The sequence below is a fragment of the Apium graveolens genome, chromosome 2 (genome assembly GCF_009905375.1).
Source record: "Apium graveolens cultivar Ventura chromosome 2, ASM990537v1, whole genome shotgun sequence".
Lineage (NCBI taxonomy): Eukaryota > Viridiplantae > Streptophyta > Magnoliopsida > Apiales > Apiaceae > Apium > Apium graveolens.
The window spans coordinates 3,165,473-3,187,507 of NC_133648.1; the positions used below are offsets into that span (position 1 = coordinate 3,165,473).

The 22,035-nt window shown below is 32.1% G+C and overlaps 1 long non-coding RNA gene across 1 annotated transcript; it reads left to right on the plus strand.

The window, feature by feature from the left end:
* The first annotated feature begins 9,070 nt into the window (after positions 1 to 9,070).
* Positions 9,071 to 11,226, plus strand: LOC141705564 (uncharacterized). Its single transcript, XR_012568398.1, has 3 exons — positions 9,071 to 9,129; positions 9,289 to 9,365; positions 10,249 to 11,226. It is a non-coding gene; the product is annotated as an uncharacterized LOC141705564 (long non-coding RNA).
* Positions 11,227 to 22,035: the final 10,809 nt, after the last annotated feature.

Genomic DNA, 22,035 nt, shown 5'->3' on the forward strand with positions numbered 1-22,035 from the left:
TTTTAGGGAAGCGGCTAGTCAAAACAAAATTGGGGGGAAATTAAATGTTAACGGGGGAAACAAATTAGAACCACTAAATTAATTTGGTAAAAATAGATTTTTTTTCTTCATTATTCTTATAAAATTATACAAGATTAATTTGATTTTTTTGATTTTTTTTACATGACTAAAATTGATATATCTTAACATCTATATGGTTGGAATATCGGAAAAATCATTTAATAAAATTATTATGTGAATCCGGTGAGAATCTCGTGCGAGTGAGTTGTACTTTTACTAGAATTTTCTATTTGTGTCATGCAAATGTGATTTGAAATATCTTAACATCTTAATATATTAATATTATATGACTAGAATCGATATATCTTAACAGTTGTACGCTTGGATCGTCGAAAAAATTATTTAAAAAAATTATCTTGTCAATCGGGTTATAATCCCGTGAAAGTATTTGTAATTTTACTAGATTTTTCTATTATTGTCATGCAAATATGACTAGAATTTTTTTGATAATTTTGTCATATGACTAGAACCAATATAGCTTATTATCTGTACGGCCGGACCGTCGAAAAAATCATTTAATAAAATTATCTTGTCAATCTAATTGGAATCTCGTGCGAGTGAGTTGTACTTTTACAAAAAAAATCTATTTTCATCACGTAAGTGTGATTCAAATATTTTTGATAATTTTATCATATGACTAGAATCGATATATCTTAACATCCGGTTGGATCGTCGAAAATATTATTTTGTTTTTAAAAATAAAAATAAAAATTAGAATATGTGTGACAATAGTATTAAAGGTAAACACATGTCTAAATAGTGTATAGACAACAAAAAAGAAGCACTTGTTAGCCCAGTGTATAACGTATGTTGAAATAATAATATTAAAAATCATTGTCTAATATTTAACAATGGTCTTCCGAGTTGTTGTATGAATTCCACTAAAACAACAGTTTTGTAAAACGGTTGTCTAATATTTTACAACGGTTATAAGACCCGTTGTATGAATTTTTATAACACAACCTTTTTTAAAAATTGTTGTGTGATGTCCATGAATCTAAGTAGTTTTTAACAACGGTTCATAAAATCATTGTTTAAACCTTGGATTAGATAATGGTTATTGGAGGGCAAAAAAATTCGTTGTCTGTCATGTTGGGACAACGGTTTTTTTCAACTGTTATTTGATTAGTGTTGTCTGATTCTGTTTTTCTAAATATATTATTGTTCCTAGTTTGATACGAACAAATCTAATAACCTCATCGATCTGAAATATTAACAAAACACAACTTTTAGTGAAAGATTTGATCAAATAAAACCAAAAGTTGTCACAAATATCAAGAATCACTGTAAGTATTATAATCAATCGATGACGGTAATAAAAAATGATTTGAAAACCTTGAAATGAGTAGTAACACCGGGAGGTTTGTTCAATCTACATAGTCGAACCTGCATATAAAAAATAAAAAAATGAGAAAATTATTGGTAAACTGAAGTTTGAATATATAAAAGAAAGAAAGAAATACTTAATAGTGAAATTTAAAATTCAAACTACTTTTGAAATCTATGTGCACATATGGAAATGGGGAGTATTGATTGAATTATATTTTGAATTTTAGGGAAATGTACAAACTGCGAAGTGTTCAAAAGTGATACATTTTTACGGTATTTAAGTACAAAATACATATGATAATATAATATACGTATAATATGACAAATGCAATGACATTTTATTGTTAATATGTAAAAGTTGGATGGGCGTTTCCGTAATTAAATAGTAAAAAAAGGCTCTAACCTTTATACTCTTAAGTAGAGCCGGCCACACGGTCGGGCCGACCGTGCCGGGCCGAAATTCTGCGGTCCGGTTCACTAACAACTTAAGTCGTGAACGACCCGTATATCTACGAATCGTGCCATGCCATGCCGATTTGATGGAATTGTAAGCCGTGAACGACTCGCGAATCGTACGATTTTAACGGTTCTGGCGAGTCTGGCGGTTCGGGCCGGTTTAACAAATAAAATGAATAAAAACTTTCCGAGTAACCGCGAATAACCGCGGGCCTCCTCCTTGATTTACAAATTACAAGTTGATTTATGTCCTTGATTTGATTTGACACCTCCAAAGTCCAACCTGGCCACCTCCCACCCACACCTTCTGTTTACCTTTTTTTTGTTTTTTCTTTTCTTTTATTTTTTAATTTGTACAAACATATTGTGTTTGCAAATAACAAAGTACACGGGCCGGTTATTCGCCACGTGCCGGGCCGAATAACGAATAAAGCAGGTTCTTATTCGTACACGAGTTACACGTGCCGATCCGTTCACGGTTTCTGGAATACTGATTCGGGTTCGGTTCGTTTCTACAGCCGGCTAGTGCCGAATAATAAATCGGCACGCAACGAGCCGAGTCAAGCGAGATTTTGGCGAGCCGGTTAACGTGCGGGCCGAGTCAAACCGACCGTCTGGCCACCTCTACTCTTAAGTAGATGTGGTGGTTATATGATTGTTTTTGCATGCATGATCTTACATACGGTGGTTAACTGGTACCTTCGGCATGACCCAAAGTTATCAGAATGAAGGTATGATACAATTCAATGTTTTTTCTATATATATATATATATAAGATATCTCTACATGAAACTCTATAGAATATTCCTGAAACATGCCTATGAAGTATGATCTATCATAAAATGGCAATCCAATCATACTTCAGCTTATCAATCCTTTTACTTTTCACTACGACAAATTCGGCTAAATTTGACCGAATTTTTGGGTCGAATTTTTGGGTCGAATTTAGCTAAATTCGACCGATTTTGATCTAAAATAGCTATTTTTGACCAACAACTGGTTGGTCGAACAAAGGCTAGTCAAAAATAAGGGGCAGTCGAATTTAGCTAAATTCGACCGTACTAAATTCGACCGAATAAATTCGACCAACTAAATTCGACCGAAATTGGTTGCAAAATCTCATCCCCCAAATTTTTTAACGAAATTTCAAATATTCGCAAAAAAAAATTTAAAAAGCCCGCCCAAAAATACTAAATTCGACCAAATCTGGTCGAAATTACTAAGCTAAATTCGACCAAATCTGGTCGAAATAGGTATGCTAAATTCGATCAAATTTGGTAGAATTTAAAAAGCACCAGATTTTTAAAAAACAATAGTAGAATGCAGCAGAATGCATTCTAGAAAAATACATATGAATAATCCAACTATACGAATGTCAAGATCTATATTTTAGTGGTATCACAAAATTTCTAGAAAAATATAAATTTATTTGGTTTGCTATTTTAAAAGTCAACCAATATTTTGATCAGTATTTTTTTAATAGTGTTTAACCCTATATTGATATTTCAATTTTTTAAAAATATTTATCAATGATCCAGCCGTACGAATATCAATATCTATATATTTTGGTGATATGATAAAATTTTCAGAAAAAATAAATGTATTTTATCTGTTATTTTAACAATCAACCAATAGTTTGAATAATACTTCCAACTAGTGTTTGCTTCCATATTGATGTTTAATCTTTTTTAAAGCAAATATTTATGAATAATCCAACCGTACGGATGGTAAGATCTATATATTTTAGTGATATAACAATTTTTTTAGAAAAAATTAATGTTTTTGGTTTGCTATTTTAATAGCCAATCGTTTGACCGGTATTTCTTACTAATGTTTAATATATAAATAGATTATTTTTTATGTACACTCTTCATTTTTGACAATCTTCTCATCGTATGGTTGATTTACTCAAACCAATTTTTTTAAAAAATAAATAATATAACCCTAATCCATACACAAACTTCGTGTTTAATTAAGAAAACTTGTCCTTCATAGTTATTTAATTAGAAGATTTTTTATCATCTTTTTTTTTAAAGCAAAGATTTTTTTATCATCTTGATAGCATGTTCTGTAAATTTATATTTAAACATATATTTTCTTGATATAGCTATTTTGTTATATTTGTTCTAGCCAGTGTTCTAAAAATCCCTGATTTTTAAAAAAATCCCCGATTAATCCCCTACAAAGTATTCAACCGATTTGATCTTTGAAATACGATTTATTTTTACGAATTTTTCTTTATTGTAGTATATATAATTATTTATTAAAATTAAAATACTATATTAATTTAAAAATGAATAATTATAGAAATTATGATATAATAAATATATATTAGTTAATAAATAACTAATATAATCATAATAATATATTAAATATAATTTAATATTATAATACATACGATTTATACTCCGATTAATCCTCCCGATTAATCCCCGATTTTCAATAAATCCTAAATTGGTAGCTCGACCGATCTTCCCCGATTCCCGATTTTTACAACACGGGTTCTAACTAATTAAGATTTTTTAACTTTTATCAAATATAACACAAATAAAAATTCAACATATATATATATTCATAAATAATTTTTTCCCAACAATGAAAGTGTCCTTCAATTTAAATTTTTTCTTTGCATTATATGTACTAACCATTTAAAAAATAAAAACAATTTTTTTAAAAAAAATTGGAAATTTTCAACTGATTTCAGTCGCATTTAGCTAAATTCTACCATGTTTGGTCGAATTTAGTAAAAAACTTTTACAGCTTTTCCTTGGGTGGAAAATTTATTACTTCCATTCATTTTGAAAAAAAAAACGGGATATTTCCCACCCAAACCATTTATTAAATTCGACCAAAAATGGTCGAATTTGTTTTTCAAAATTCAAGTTATTAGCGGGAAGTTTTCCCCCTTTTTTGGCAGATTACTAAATTCGACCGAATAAAAAATTGGTCGAATTTAGTTGCTAAATTCGATCGAATATAAATCGGTTGAATTTAGCTGCTAAATTCGACCGATTATAAAAGACTGCTCCTTAATTCGACCGTAAATGGTCGAATTTATTGATAGCTTCCAAAACTTCATAAAAAGAAACGACCAGCACATCTTAAGAGTATCTCCATGAGACTCTTAACTCACTCTTTTAAAATAATACAAAAAATTAGCTCATAGTAAGATAAGATAGGTTCATCTCCAATAAAAACTTTTAAACCCACTCTTTATATATTATTTTATAAATAAAAGTATATTGAAGTTATAAAAGGACAAAAGAAGTGGGAGAAAGAAAGAAATTGGAGATATTATTTTAATACAAAATGTAAGTTAAGAGTTAAATAGATGCTCTTAAAATTGAGGATAGAGAAGAGGCCCTTAGAGCAACTCCAAGAGTTGTTTGACAAGCTCTTCATAAAATTTATTATTATATAACCTCTTAAGTCATTTATGATGTAAATGAATTGCTCTAACTCCAACAGCTAATGTCTCTAAATGTTTTTTAATCTTAAATCAACAGCAACAAAAGGGAGGGACTGGTGCCCAGACTTCAGTGGAAACATAAATACTAATATAAAATTAGTTTAGGAGTCATTACATGCTCCTCAACAGAGAGGAAGAAGGAATTTCAGTTGATCCTTCAAAGATTGAAGTAATTATGAATTGGGAGAGAGCAAAGACGGTGACAGAAATTCGAAGTTTCTTAGGGTTGGCCGGATATTATAGAAAGTTTGTTCAAAATTTCTCTAAGATAGTGGGACCGTTAACGAATCTTACAAGAAAGGAAGTTAAGTTTGTTTGGTCGGAAGAATGTGAGCAAAGTTTTGATGAATTAAAGAAAAGACTAATGTCTACCCCGGTACTTGGATTACCAGATGGAACTGAAGACTTTGTGATTTATAGTGATGCATCAAGAAAAGGTTTGGGGTGTGTGCTAATGCAATGCGGTAGGGTAATTGCTTATGCATCTCGACAATTAAGAAACCATGAGAAGAACTACCCCACCCACAACCTGGAATTGGCTGCAGTAGTTTTCGCTCTTAAGATTTGGAGACATTACTTGTATGGGGAAAAGTGCAAAATTTATACTGACCATCAGAGCTTAAAGTATATTTTCTCACATAAGAATTTAAATATGAGACAGAGAAGGTGGTTGGAGTTGTTAAAAGATTATGATTGTGAAATTTTATATCACCCCGGTAAGGCAAATATTGTGGCTGATGCATTAAGTAGGAAACAAGTAGGGAATTGCTCGAGCATTGAAGTGGAATCCATAAATCATAAGGAATTGGAAACATTTAGGATTGAATTTGTTAAGAAATGAGAGGAAGAGAGTTTAGTGTATCAAATCGAGGTCAGACCCATCTTGTTAGAAAAGATAAAGGAAAGTCAGAGACAAGATGAATGCTTAAAGGAGATTTGGAATAATTCAAATTCAGAATTAGGTAAAAAGGATTTTAGGAAAGGTAATGATGAAATCGTTAGATTTCGGGATCGAATATGTGTGACGTCTGATGTAGAAATTAAGAAAGAAATTTTGTCTAACGCTCATTCATCACCTTTTTCGGTACATCCTGGATCTACGAAGATGTATAAGGACTTGAAAGAACATTTTTGGTGGCCTAAGATGAAGAGAGAAATTGCGGAGTATGTAGAAAGGTGTTTAATTTGTCAACAAGTAAAAGCAGAACATCAAAGGTCTGGGGGATTATTACAGTCTTTACCTGTCCCTGAGTGGAAATGGGAGCACATAACGATGGATTTTGTACTTGGTTTGCCAAAGTCACAAAAAGGAAATGATGTCATCTGGGTTATTGTGGATAGACTGACGAAGAGTGCACATTTTCTGACAATTTTAGAATCATCACCATTAGAGAAATTAGCAAAATTGTATATGCGGGAAATAGTGAGATTGCATGGAGTACCTGTTTCAATTGTATCTGACAGAGATCCTAGATTTACGTCTAGGTTTTGGAATAGTTTTCAAGAAGAGATGGGTACTAAGTTAAGTATGAGCACGACGTTTCATCCTTAGACTGATGGGCAATCAGAACGCATAATTCAAGTTTTGGAAGACATGTTAAGAGCTTGTGTATTGGATTTTAAAGGAAGTTGGGAAGAACATTTACCTTTAGTAGAATTTGCGTACAACAACAGTTTTCAAGCAATAATTGGAATGGCTCCATACGAGGCTCTTTATGGACGTCGATGTAGAACGCCGTTATGTTGGGATGAAGTTGGAAAAAGAAAATTTTTAGGGCCTGAGTTGATTCGTGTAACTACCGAGAAAGTCAAGTTGATTCAACAGAGAATTTTGACGGCTCAAAGCAGACAAGAGAGTTATGCAGACAAGGATCGTCGAGAGGTGATGTTTAAGGAAGGAGACTTTGTATTTCTTAAGATTTCTCCTTGGAAGGGCATTATGAGATTCGGGAAGAAAGGAAAGTTAAGTCCACGTTATATTGGACCATTTGAGATTCTTAGACGGATTGGAGAAGTAGCATACGAATTAGCATTACCACCGAGTTTAGGGCATATTCATAACGTTTTTCATGTATCATATCTGAGGAAGTATATTCCGGATCCATCGCATATTATAGATTATGAACCAATAGAGATTCAGGAAAATATGCAGTATGAAGAACTACCAGTTGAAATAGTCGATCGTCGTGAGCAAAAATTGAGAAACAAGGTTATATCTCTCGTGAAGGTGATTTGGCGAAATCATGAGATAGAGGAAGCAACTTGGGAACCCGAAGAGATGATGAGAGCAAAGTATCCCCACTTATTTCTTAAGTCATTTGATTGAATAATATAATAAAGTACTCTTATTATATTATTTAAGTTGTTTAAATAATAATAATACTTAGTATAAAATTTTATTTTAATCTTGAGTGTTGGTTTACTTCTTTGATCGAAGCTCCCATAAAATTTAACTATAAGTCAAGCCCGAAATTAATCAAGGGCCAAAGAAAAGGAATGAAAGGGAGAGAAACGCGAAAAGATTGAGAGGAATAAGAATTTAGGGTTTGGCGCCCAAGGAAGAAAAGATGAAAATTTTGAACTAATTCAAAGAGCTAGCCCCGAGCTTAGCATATTATGCAGAGCTAATGTGTTATGCTAAGCTAATGTGTGCATATATAGAGAAGTAAGGGAACCTTCACTTTAATCCCCTCGATGTGGGACAAGTGAACTTAGTTCAATGAAATAACAAGTCTTCCAAGTGCACAAAATATGATTCTAAAAATTTCTTGCACCTACTTATATAGAGAATGTTAGATGCCTAGTTTCACCCCATTTCGATGTGGGACTAAATAACATCATATTTTAAACATCCAAACACATTTTAGTGCCTTGTATTTTTCTTGCATTTTAAAATTTTGAACTAATTTTCCTTGCATTAATAATGCTCCAAATATTTTATATTTTTCGGCTATAAAGAGCCCCAAATATATAAGTTGATATGATTTCAATACTTTGAACCCCATAATCTTAAATAGAATTGAGAGGTGATTCTTTTCAAAACTCTCTCGATGTGGGATAAATTTGAACTTGTCTCTAAACTATAACTCAAAACGACACTATTGTGTGAGTTATATAGAGTTATAGTAAGTCTTACAAGCATAATCTAGTCAATGTGGGACTAAATTGGACTAGATAACTAGTTCATATCAAACTCAAAATCTAGTAATCTTGATAAAAAGAATTTTTAGCTTATTTAAGGATTTCAACTTATAGAAGCCAAGTAAATTCCTTTTAACACTTGTTAAAAATAAATAATTTGCTACCCCGTCCTTTATATAGGAGAAGAGTGTAGCCTTGTGTCTATTCATTCTCAATGTGGGAACCAACAATGTTAAGACTTAACTAAGGCTTGTGTTGCCCAAGCCTTGTTTTTATAGATGAGGGAAGTGAGTCTCTTCAAAACATAGGCAATGTGGGACTTGGGATGTAAGAGCATATGAGAGTGTCATAGTCCCACATTGGAAAGAAAATAGAAGATAAACTAGAATAAATTGGGAAGTCTTTAGCATATTTGTTGCTAAGGTGCAATTGCACTTGTGTGCACCTTGCCTTGAGTAAGATTCAAGTTTGTTGTGTGCATGGGGGTTGCCTTGGGAGTTACTTGTCCGTTTTTGCGACTTGTTTTGGAAAATGGAAAATTTATTTTTAAACTTGTCAAATTGAGTACCACATCGAAAAAGAAAAGAAGTAGTAAAGTTTCACTACCTATAAGATAATGAAATAAGTTATTTATAAAGAGGGAGGAAGAAGCTAAAAGAAAAGCTCCTTAGTTGGTAAGTCTTCCTACGCCCTCATCCATTATCATTTTTATTATTATTTATAGGTAATTTGTATTAGTTAAATTAAGTAAATATTAGAATTTACTTGGTAAGATTTAGATTTTAATTTATTAATAAAATCATGTTACTGAGAATTGTGAATGACGTTGTTAGGGTACTAAGTCAAGAATAAAGGGACTTAAGATTCGAGAAAGAAATTGTTTTAGAAGTTGTATTAAAAGCGATTTAAGGTAAGTATATACTGTACTATTTCACTGTATTTCACTGTTGATGTTTTGATTCTTATATGATGATTGATTTGATCGGACTGATAACTCACTGATGGAAAATGAGTATTCTTGCACTGATACTTGATGAACTGATGATGATACTTCCTTTTTGGAAGTAAGCTAAACCAATTGTTTAGCTGGCGGGGATCCCAACTTGATGAATTGATGAACTTGTCGTGCTTGATTACTCAGTTTTAATCTTGTGAGAACTATATGATGAATTTTTGTTGATTGTAGTAACTTTCATGTCTCTTTATTCGAATATTTGTTTGATGAACTTTGATTTCTTGGATAAACCTCAGTTGAATTCTACTATATATGCTAACTGAGCTTTCTAAGCTCACTCGTTTATGTCACTAACTTCCACAGGAAAGAACTTTGGAGAAGGATGTTCGGGAAATGATAAGTATGTGATGAACTAAGGCTTAGTAGATGATGAACGCGTATAGTATCTTAATGAATAATGCTTGTGTAATAGACTTTTGGTTGTATCGTGAACTTTGGTTGTAATACTTGGAATACTGTAAGAATTATATATTATTATTTAAGTTTAAGGTTGTGTAAGCAAATATTGAGTGAATTGGTTTGGTTTGGTTTGGCGTTCCCGGGTTCTGGTTTCTGAGGTCATCCCGGGGTCCGGGGCGTCACAGAAAAGGTTCTACTGGATCTTTTCATGGGAATCTCCTCCTTTAAGTCCTACGTCAGATGGTTTTCTAATTGCAAACTGCTATTTTATTATTATATCTTCAGTTAACAAAAGCTATCAATCTCAGTATAGTAACTTTATTGTTGTCGCTCCTGAAAAACTAGATATGAAATAACAAAGATACTTTGCTTTTGTCAGATAGCAAATGATAGATTACTACACACCATTTTCACTTCAAACGGAGGAAGAACAAACTAGCAGTGAACAGCCCTATAAGATATGTTCGATTTGTCACAGTTTAGGAGGAGCTGCTATATTAATGTATGTTGTTACCCGCGGGATTGAGGAGAAGCCTCACAGGATGTCCAGATTGATCTTGTATACTAAGGGTACACTCTTTAGTCTGTCATGTTCAATCATTGTATAGAGGTTTAGATATGCTTTGTACAGGCTGTTTTGTACACTTCACAGTGTGATATATGTATTATGTTCGCTCACTTTACAGAGAGAACTTGCGATCATTGTCATTAGGCCACTGTTTGTTGACACATGATAGTAAACAAAGGATATAACCAAAAGACAATAATACGATATCCGTTGTCATCGTCTTGGGAACCTACTTCTCTCGAAAGGAATCTCAGCTGAACTGCTGAAGACAAAACTACAGGTTGCATGCACAAAACATTCCGATCAATTGGGAAGGAACGCAGGACAATCGAGAAGGACCAACCTACCTGCTATAATCCTTGTCAAGATACTGAAACCTAACTTCACTAGCATTAGAAGATATTCCTCAGTATGAGTTTGGCCTACCAAATGTCTAACTAAACAATGATACAGAACATGATCTCTGTCGTAAGAGTCTGGGAGAAAAATGCCGTAAGAGATACCTCATGTAGTTCACGAACAGCCAGAATAATATCAGATGTGAGCTTCACATGAAAACAGTATGGATCTACAAAACACATCTCTACTTGATTATTAGGCCATTACCTGATATGCTCGCATAAATTATCTATCATTAGAAAGAACTATTGTGCAGAGTTTTGTCGAACTGGTAATTACCACTTCAAGGCAGACATGTATGATTTACTTTTGCCAACCAACTCTACATAAACATGTAAATTTATGTGACCATTGTTATTCGAAACTTTAGTATTTGATTGAACATGGTCCGTTATATTTCAAGTTCTGATTGATTCTGTCAGTCGATTTTGTCCCGAGTTCTAAGTTGTGGATGGTTAATATTACAAGCCTGCTTGACATACTATAGGTTACAAGAATATGTACGTCACATTATGGTTAGTTAACCACAAGCTAGAACTGTAACAGTGGTATAAGAAGTGGAGATTGAGGTGTTTGGGCAAGGCACTCAACAGAAATGGAACCTTATGTCTTATTAACATTCTCATTATTTTTCCTGATCTCTGTACAATATCTTCTTGGTTTATATGCTAGAACAAAGCTTCCACCTGGGTCAATCGCCCTCCCATTCTTGGGTAACCTCTATGCTGTTGGTCCTCTACATTCACTCTACAACACAAAACTTGCAGCATCCATGAAGTCTCCACAGGCTCATTCCACAAATAGTCTTTGAAAAGAAGACAGGAGCTGCTTAACTTGGCTCGATGCACAACTATCGAGAAGTGTAATATATGTTAGCTTTGGGAGTCAAGTGGCCATCACAATAAACCAAAAGACGGAGTTGTGGATCAACAACTGATTAAGAGGGAATAATTTTAGTAAAAGCCGATTTTCCATACCTTTTAACCCATATAGTATTAGTTATCGTTCATTTTAGCCATTTTCTACAATAAAGACTGTTTTAGCCTCCGATTTAGTCTGTCGTTTTAATTAGGAAAAGGGCTAAAGAGAACGGTATTTAATACTCTAGAAGTCAAAGGGTACAACTCCATACTTTTGGGGTTATATATATTGGTCCATAATTTAAGCGCCAAAAGGTCATTAAGCCTTCTTTGGAAGAGAATTCAAATATTCACCTTGCCGCTCATCTACTCTGTGCGACATCACATGTAAGAGTGATGCATGCAAGAATATATGTCATGTTTGTTTCGTGGGATTTTAATCCCGGGATAATAATCCGGGGATAACTAATCCCATCAAAATTAGTCCTATAGATTAAATAATCCTATACTAAGTTTGTTGGGAAGGATTAAGTGTAGGATTGGAATATAATCCTTTAAAACTTTATCCTATGTTTGTTTTGTGGGATAGTACTTGGGATTGTAATATAGTCCTTTAAATTTTTTAATCCTATGTTTGTTTCATATGGGATAACAATGAGGGGGATTATAATCTTTTAAAAAATGACTTGTAGGAGGGAATAAAATAATACCTCCTCCCACCAAGCATTAGATGGGATTATAGTCCTATCCTCTTCTCCAACAAAACAAACATGGGATAGGATAATTTAAAGTAATATAATCCTTTGATAATTCTTCACTATTTTTTTGAAAAAAAAATGAAAAATTTAAAGGATTATAATTCTATCTCCTGCTTAATACCATTAAACAAATATGGCCATAGGGTACTGCAATTCAACTGGAAATTGCATGGTCCAAACAAGCTATGGTGACGGCCAACACAGTTTAGAAATTAACAGCCTATTTTTAGAATAGTGTTAACATTGAGCCATATTTATTTCGTGGGATTATAATTCCAGGATAATAATTCGGGGATAATTAATTCCATCAAAATTAGTCATATGGATTAAATAATCTTATCCTAAGTTTGTTTGGAAGGATTAAGTGTAGGATTGGAATATAATCCTTTAAAAGTTTATTTTGTGAGATAGTACTTGAGATTGGAATATAGTCCTTTAAATTTTCCAATCCTATGTTTGTTTCATATGAGATAACAATGAGGGAGATTATAATCTTTTAAAAAATGACTTATAGGAGGGGATAAAACAATACCTTATTCCACCAAGCATTAGATTGGATTATAGTCATATCATCTTCTTCAACAAAACAAATATGAGATATGATAATTTAAAGAATTATAATTCTGGATAACTCTTCACTAATTTTTTACAAAACAAACATTAGATTGGAAAAATTTAAAGGATTATAATCCTATCACATGTTTAATACCATTAAACAAACATGGCCTTGGTATACATTTATTCTCCCCTCGCCTACATCACAACTCAAATACAAACGTTAATCTTCAAAAGCTAAAAAATCATTTACTTTTTCTCAATTAATTTGCGCAGTATTTAAGCTAATATTTTAAACAGTTCTCATTTTTATTACTCAACAATGTAGTAGGAAGCTGAGTCAAATAATCTAAAAATCAGAGTCAGACTAAAACATTGGATTCTTAAATCTGAACCCTAAATGTGATGATCAACTTGAATTTTTACTTCAACTATTACCATTGTGTCTCCCCACAAGTGAAAAATCAGAGTCAGACTAAAAACATGCATTATAAAGATGGAGTTTTGATGTCAAATATTACAAAAATCAAGCTCAACATCAGACTCAGAGCAAAGACCTGAGGCCAAGTCCGACGGAGAAAAATGAAACTGTGAATAATTTATCACAAGAAGAACATACTGGTACTAATGGAGATAAAAGGATTGCAGAAAAAGGGATGGTTACAGATTTAACATCTTCGTTGTCAAAGAAACAGTGAAAGAAGTACCGAGTACATAGTAACAAGTCCCAAAATATCACATAAGAATGATACAAATATGCTGCAGAAAACTAGAAACTTTAACATACTAATTGCAGTCTCATTTGCAAACTGATAAATATAGCATTAGGGAAATTTGAACATAGAATAAGAACTCAAGCCAAAAATCTTGTCTGGAGTTAAATTTAGCATTCATTCTTCTCTGATTGCATACCTCTGAGAGAGACCAATGTAGGTGTTATCCTCATGCGTGGACGTGTATTATTATAATCTGATCCCGATTTAAATGCATAATAACGCCCGTTTACAGGGATATAAATTAAGATATCCTCTTCATCACCATTGCCACGGTGTATGTAAGGAATTGCTGTCATCAAAATTGGACGTCGTTTGAGAAAAGGCAAGGGAATTACCTTTGTGTCAGCCCACTTCTGTTTCTTGTAATCTTCCAACACCCATATATTCAGCTTCTCTTCTCGCACAAAAACTACTGATGGCTTGTCCATCCAGGACTGAAATTTAAGCTGCATACAATTGAAATTTAAGTTTTGTGGTACCTTAATAATTTCACAGGTCTGCTTGACCAAATCAACACACATGATCTTAGGATTTTTACGACCAACTCTAGGTGAAATAAGGATATGCAAGATGCCCTCCCTCGACATACAATATGAGAAATAACATATCCCTTGTCTGCTGAGCATGTCAAATACTGGAATTTTGACGATTCTCCAGGAAAGATCAGTATTAGGACAAGAATCATTACTCTGCCCTCCAAGATCAAGAAGTTCCAAAGTAAGTCTCTTCCACACATGATGAAAAAATACGGATACCACATAATATGAACTAGTCGAAGGATAGTGAAAGATGTCCATGTAAATCTCTCCTTAACTTGGACGGGGAATATCAAGTATACGCTTGGTTGTTGGATTTCTTATTCGATAGGTTGTTGGATTACCTATCCAACAGTTTGGTTGATTTGGTACAGGGACTGATGATACTTTTGACTCGAGTAACAAGCCTCTACAATATTTACTATCATAAAAAAAAGTTTCTTGAGTCCAATCACTGTGGAGAATTCCATTACGTGCAGCATGCATCTCTACTAAGAATTTGCTTCTAATTAAGGAATACCATACCTTACACACACATCTATATCTCAACAGATACTTTACTTCCAACCAGCTCAAGATCTCGGCAAATATTTCTTCCGGGAAAACAAACATTTTTTCTTTACCCAGAGAACCACAGTTTTCCATCTTTCCTGCTTCACTTATGTATCCTCCGAAATTGCAGATTTGGATCTTCTGCGTGTCTGCACCTGCACTTTTAAACAGAGTGACTTGATATATATTACAACAATATTGCTAATATGCTCAGTACTAAATTTCTGCAACAAAAGTAATAGATGCTCATGGACAACAGTTTGGAAAAAATTACCATTGACATGATAAGAAAATCGTCTTAGCAATAAATAAGAAGAATATAGGGCCTGTTTGGCAAATCTTATAAACCAGTTTATTGGCTTATAACGAGTGCTTGTAGACCTAACTTATAAGTTGAATTTACAACTTATAACTTATAAATTAAGTAACGAAGTACTTTTTCTCAACTTATTTTTTATTTTTGACGTATAAGTTAAATTATCCAAACACTTGTATAAGTTATAAGCATTTATCAACTTATGTCTTATCAGTCACTTATTCGATTTAGATTATAAGTTACTTATTTTAAGAATTCTCAGACGGGCACATAGTAATGGTAAAAGACATATTAAAACTGGAGTCTGAGGGCTTTAAAATACAGTAATGCATCTCTATCCAAAGCTTTGAATGAAAAGCAGACCAACTATAAACCAAGATGTTTACTATTGATTTCAAACAAGACAAATTATAATATACACGTGTACCTTTTCAATATGTGATAAACTAATTAGAATATTTAAGAATGAAAACACAAAGAGCATATTAAGATGAAACAAACCTACATATGTAACTTGAGATGTGAAGAACAGTACGTAGAGGGAACCAGATGACAAGAAAAAGAAAGCTTGATTTGGTATGATAATATCGATGGATGTTCAATACAACGTGTTCATTTAGGTCAGGGAAGCTAAGGTTTATTGGGCCTGATAAACAGTCTAAATTTCAAGTGGGCTACAAAAATGTAGGATCTACGAGGAGGTCCATGGTCTAAAATGTCAGATACTCGATTTTGCAGATTCCCGGTAACAGCTTAAATCTAGTGCGATGCACATGTTCCGTTAATAATTAATTTTTTTTAAAATTTTATTTATTTATTTATATAATAATTTTAATATATTTATATAAATTTATAACAATTGTAGATTTATAATATCAAAATAATAAAAGTGTTAGAAGAAACCGTGGTCATAATTTAGTAGGATAATCTTTTTTTTGACAAATAGTAGGATAATCTTTGGTTGTAGTTTAACAGGATAAGGAGACTAATTCTAGCAGTTTAGCAATTTAGTAGTTTAGTAAATGTCTGACATTATGTATTTTTATTTTTAATTTTTAATAACCAAAATAGCGTATAACCGTTGAATCAAAATATAGCCCTATCTAGTATATATGTATATTAATTAATAGGATAATCTCTTTTTTGACAAAGAGTAAGATAAGTTTTGGTTGTAGTTTAACAAGATAAAAAGACTAATTCTAAAAGTTTAACAATTTAGTAGTTTAGTAAATGTCTAACATTATATATTTTTATTTTTAATAACTAAAATAGGGGATAACCGTTGAAACAAAATATATCTCATTTCGGTTATTATAGTATATATATAATACTAACATATAACTCATGCGATGCACGGGCTGATATTATTATTTATATAATAATTTTTGTAAAAATAAAAAATTATAAAAGATAATTAAATAATAATTATGTATTTTTGAAATTAATTATACACATTTTTTATATTATTTTTTTGACGGATTTAAATTTGGATTTTTTTTCTGTAGGTAAACCGTAACCGCTATCTTTCATGCGTACTAGGTAAACCCTACGTGCGGAGGGAACTGCTGACCACTTTCGACTATGAAGCTACGTAAAATTATGGTTAACGATTGCAAGGTAAAATAAAATAAAAGAATCTTGATTTGGTATGATAAATAATATGTGCCGTGTAGGTCAGGGAAGCTAAGGTAGATTGGGCCTAATACAAAAAATCAATCAACCAAATATTTGGGAAAAAGGTAGACTGGGCCTGATGGACATTCCAAATGTCAAGTGGGCTGCAAAACATGGGATCTATGAGGTCCATGGTTTTTAATCTCAATTTTACCGATTACCAATATAAAATTTAAGAGTAATTCTTTAGGTTTGCAATAAAATTCCAAACCTTTCTCAAAAAATGAACTGTCTATTTTTGTCGTAAATATAAAAGATCCCACGTGTGTGTTAATATGAATTCTCTAAATAAAACATGATATGTGTCTTTTGGGATTTATTTTTTATGCCTAATACTGATAGGGCATAAGCAACCTGATTAGGGTCCAATCCAGATTTAGGATGAGGCAGGCTCGACTGATGGATAAGACCCTCCTCTCCTATAACATCCAGGTGGAGTGACCCGGGCTCAGGTGCCAACCAAGAACCTGGATCATCCACCAACCAGGACCCAGGCCAGGACCTGGATCATCGACCCACCTGGATCCATCTCAGTTCTAGGATCACCCAGATATAGTAGACACGAGGGGGCCCTACAAGCACGTGCACGCCCACAATCCGCCAAGGAGGGGTACCTGGGCACGTGACAATGATAGCTATCAATAACTAACATATCAGACAAACATGGTGCGTGTCAGAGTACCGTTAGGACACCCCGAAGGTGGTCCTCGCCTAAACACGTGTATGCAATCTGCCCAAGTCAGGCGTATTCCGCCTCCAACAACCAACGACCCTGATCTAGAGGTACCAACCCCTAAACCCTACATTTGGGCTATATATACCCTCAAAGATGAAGAATTTAGGGGTTAGCCACATTTTCATTACACACACTCTCATATACACAGCTTATGCACACACAACCACCCAAGTCCTCTATATCTTCATCTTTCCCAACCAGACTCTTATTCTTACACCGGAGGCGCCACGGGGACAAAACCCCCCTCCGGTGTTGTTTTGCAGATACCCAACAACAGCTACACCTCACTCTCAGAAGGAAGGTCTAGGCGCAGCGTCGGAAGGAGCCGTCCCGCTCACCGGAGTTATCAAATACTACTCAAAATATGAAAATAATAAATAATTGTGTACGGTATGATAATTCAATTGGTCAAGAGTTTATTTTCTATCGGTCCCGTCTTGAGTTCGATCATCGCTTATCTCAAGGATTTATGAGAAAAATACTCATTTATAAGATAAAAGTCATACTTCCTCTGTTTTTTAATATACGACGTTTGACTTTTTAGCGCACATATTTAGAAGTTGACCACATGTTTGATTTATTATTTTTAAGGAATTTTTTTTTGAATAAAAATATGAGATAAAAACTTTTATTCACAAAAAAAAAAGTTCAAAAAAAAATATTTTAAGTATATGGTCAAATCTCCCAAATATGTGTGCCAGAAAATCAAACGTCATATATTAAAAAATAGAGAAATTATTTTTCAAAAAAATAATAAATTAATTAATGTTTGAAAAATGGTGTTTAATTTAGTATTTTTTTTATGAAAACAATTATGTGGTGTTGAATTGAGGCAGTGGGTGTGACGGTGGAGGTTGGGTCGTTGGAAAAATGCACGAGGTTGAAAGAATTAAATGGACCACCCCCCAACCCCAACCTATTTATTTTTGCATTATATATTTATATGACATCACCTGTTTTTAAAATTTTTAATTTTTAAAATTAATGAACCCCCAACTAGTTTGTTGGTCACTCATTAGTTTCATACTTAGCCACGACATTTCTATTTTATTTATATTTGCATGATCCCTATCTCAATCTCCCACCTGTTTAGTCTTTGTTATTTATTATTTTAATTAATAAGCTTATAGTAAGAAAATTATATACTTTTTCATGCCTATGAAAAAAAAAATTTAAGAAAATCATAAAGATTTATAGCAATAAATTAAGACTGCCGTTGCAATTTATCAGTATTATTGATTATTTTAGGGAATTTACTAAAAATACCGATTTTTAACAAAATATTTGCAAAAATATGGACGCGGGTTGCATATGAGGTGACAACAGTTGCATATGTGGTTGCATATGAAGTTGATCCGTATTTTTGCAAATATTTTCTGCAACTTGGGTATTTATGAAAAATTCCATTTTTATTGCTAGATTAACTCAAAGTTAAATTTAAATTAAAATTACACTTTTATTATTTAGAAAAACTGAAAAAAAATATATTAAAACAGATTAAATATATTTTTTAATGATATAATTTTTATAATTATCTTTTATTATATATTATACAAAATTTCCAGTCAAAAATTGAATTAATTTGACAATAAAAAATTAAACAAGAAATAAAACAGATAAATTAGAAGTACTAAATTATCACTTCACAGAACAAAGTAACGCCGTTTACCTTGCACTGACTCTTAGAAATATGTTCTACAAGCCGTTTTCAGTAGTAACTGAAATTATAGGGTAATGATGTTGGCTGTTTTTCTGGGAACTTAGTGAAAGTAGAAAAAGACTAATGATCAAGTCATCCACTAACACGCATGCAATTATGCGAGCTAGTCTACTGCACTATGGGAAGCACTTGATTTTCTAGACGGGGGCATACTCGGTTGAGCTGACAATTCGTCGATCGTATCGTATAATTTCGTGTTTCGTGTATTGAAGAATAAACACGTATTTGACACGTTGTGTATTGAAAAGTCAACGCATATCTGTAATTAATGGTGTTGTGTACGTTTCATGTATAAAAATAAATAAATATATAAAAATATTATATTTTTTCATATAATTTTACATAGAGTATATATATATATATATTTACATATAATGATATATTTTTGAATATATTTTTATAAATATATACAAATAATATTCCAAAATATGTATATTTATATAAATAAATATTTAAATATTTATTAATAAATTTATTAATTTCGTGTGCTTTCGTGTCGGGTCGTGTATTTAAGGGTAAACACATATCTGTATTCATTTAAAGTTTCTATTTATCGTGTCGTTTAATTTCGTGTTCGTGTACCCAAAAGTCGAACACATATTCATTTATAACATGTCACTCTATCGTGTCATATATGAAATTATCACCTCTAGGATTTCATATAACCCGGTAGTATTATTCTCGTCCCCGACCCGCAACTTCAAACCTAATCCCCGTCCTCGGCCCATTCCCCGATAGTATTTTTTTCATGCAAATGTAGAAAAAAAAATAGCAAAAACTAAATATTATACTGCAAATTCTAATAATTTTGTATTTTCATACATGAAATATATACATAAAATCAAAGTACATCTGTAGTACTTCACATTATATTTTGAAAAAAATAATATTTAAAAATATCTCTAACAGCATAGAAAATATTAATTATCCCTAACATATACATATGTTTTGAAGAAAAATAAGAATGTATAAATATACCGTATAGATGGTAACCCGTTCCTCGACTTTTTTTTTTCTGAAATCGCCCACGTCCCTAATCTGTATCCGCAAAAATCCCCGAATCACCGTTATTTTTGATGCTGGGATCGGGACGGAATTGATCGGACCGAGTTATTCTTTGTGTTTGATTCGAAAAGGCGATAAAAACTATAGTACGTTCAATATAGTTGGATACAAGGCGTAAGAAGTCTTTTGTTTTATCCTATAAATTGTTTGCCGTACAAGCAGATCGAAATTAACATATTCAAATGTTTACTAGTGTCGCACCTAAAAACAAAAGTTGATCACGAATGAGTTTAAAAATATGTGCTCGCTACAAAATGTTGCCACGTAGCTTTACATTATACACGTGGTGCTACTATTTATAGAAATTTTGCCGATTGTTACCAATTTAATTTAATATATTGTTTAGCCGTTCAAAGGTTTCGGCAGGTTTTAATATAAAATTACTAATTAAATCGTGATATTTACCACTTTAGTATGCATATTATTGATTATTTTGAAATAATTATAATAATTTATATAATAAAATTCTACGGAGACCACTATTTTATCGGAGATCTCGAAGACCATCTATGTTCTGCGATCAAAATACTATCAAATATATTATTTTGTGAATTATGTTTTACGAATATTACTGCTTCATTAAAATTGTTGAAGATTCTTTCAATTTAATAAGTAGAATGTGTATGTTCTGCAAACTAAATATATTAGCTTTTATTTAGCAAAAAAATAAATAATAATAATTTAGCAAAAAAAAATATACTAGCTTTACAACTCGTGCGATGCACGGGTCTTCAATTAATATTTTTATATTATTTAAAATTATAATAAATTTCATTTTGGATCATTACCTTATTAGTATATTTATGAATAACAATATAAATATTTGTTGTCGGAATTCGAACCTAAATCTTGGTTAGCGTATAAATAATAATATAAATATTTTTTGTTGGCGGAGTTCGAACCCGAGAGTTTTCGTAGTGTATAAATAATAATATAAATATTTGTTGTTAGCGGGGTTCGAACCTGGGAGCTTGAGTAGTGCGTATTCTTTTAGTATTTGAAACTAACGGTCCTGATCACTTGATTAAAAAGATCTGACGGTTATAAATGGGGATAACCAAACCAACCAAAAAAAGTATACCAAATTATACCTCATTCCGGTTATTATAATATAGTATAGATATCGTAAAATAAAATATTTTGTAATGTTATACATGTAATATATATATATATGATATTCAAGATTTAATATAAAATATTGAACATGATTCTAAAAATAATAGGTTTTGCTATGTTTTTATGCAAAATTTTACTTTCAGAACATAATTAGTGTCCAACAAAAAGTTAGTCTTAATAAAACTTTACTCGTTATATATAATAATAATGTAAACAAAAACTAACCCTTTTTGGATAACCATTTTTAATCATGTTGATCCAACAAGAGGAAACTACATTCTATAAAATATTGTTCCCTATATATTTCTTTATATTATGATTATTCTCTCTACATTTTAACCTTTTTATCATTTTCGTACTTTTAAAATTAGTAGAATATTTAATGAAGTATTACATATGTATTATAAATAACTATTTATTTCTAATATTGTTTTAGGAAATATTTATATATTAGGAAGTACATTCAACACACTTATCAGTTACTGCTATTGCCTATTGCCATTTGCCATCAGTAGAAAGCTTTTCATGGAATGAT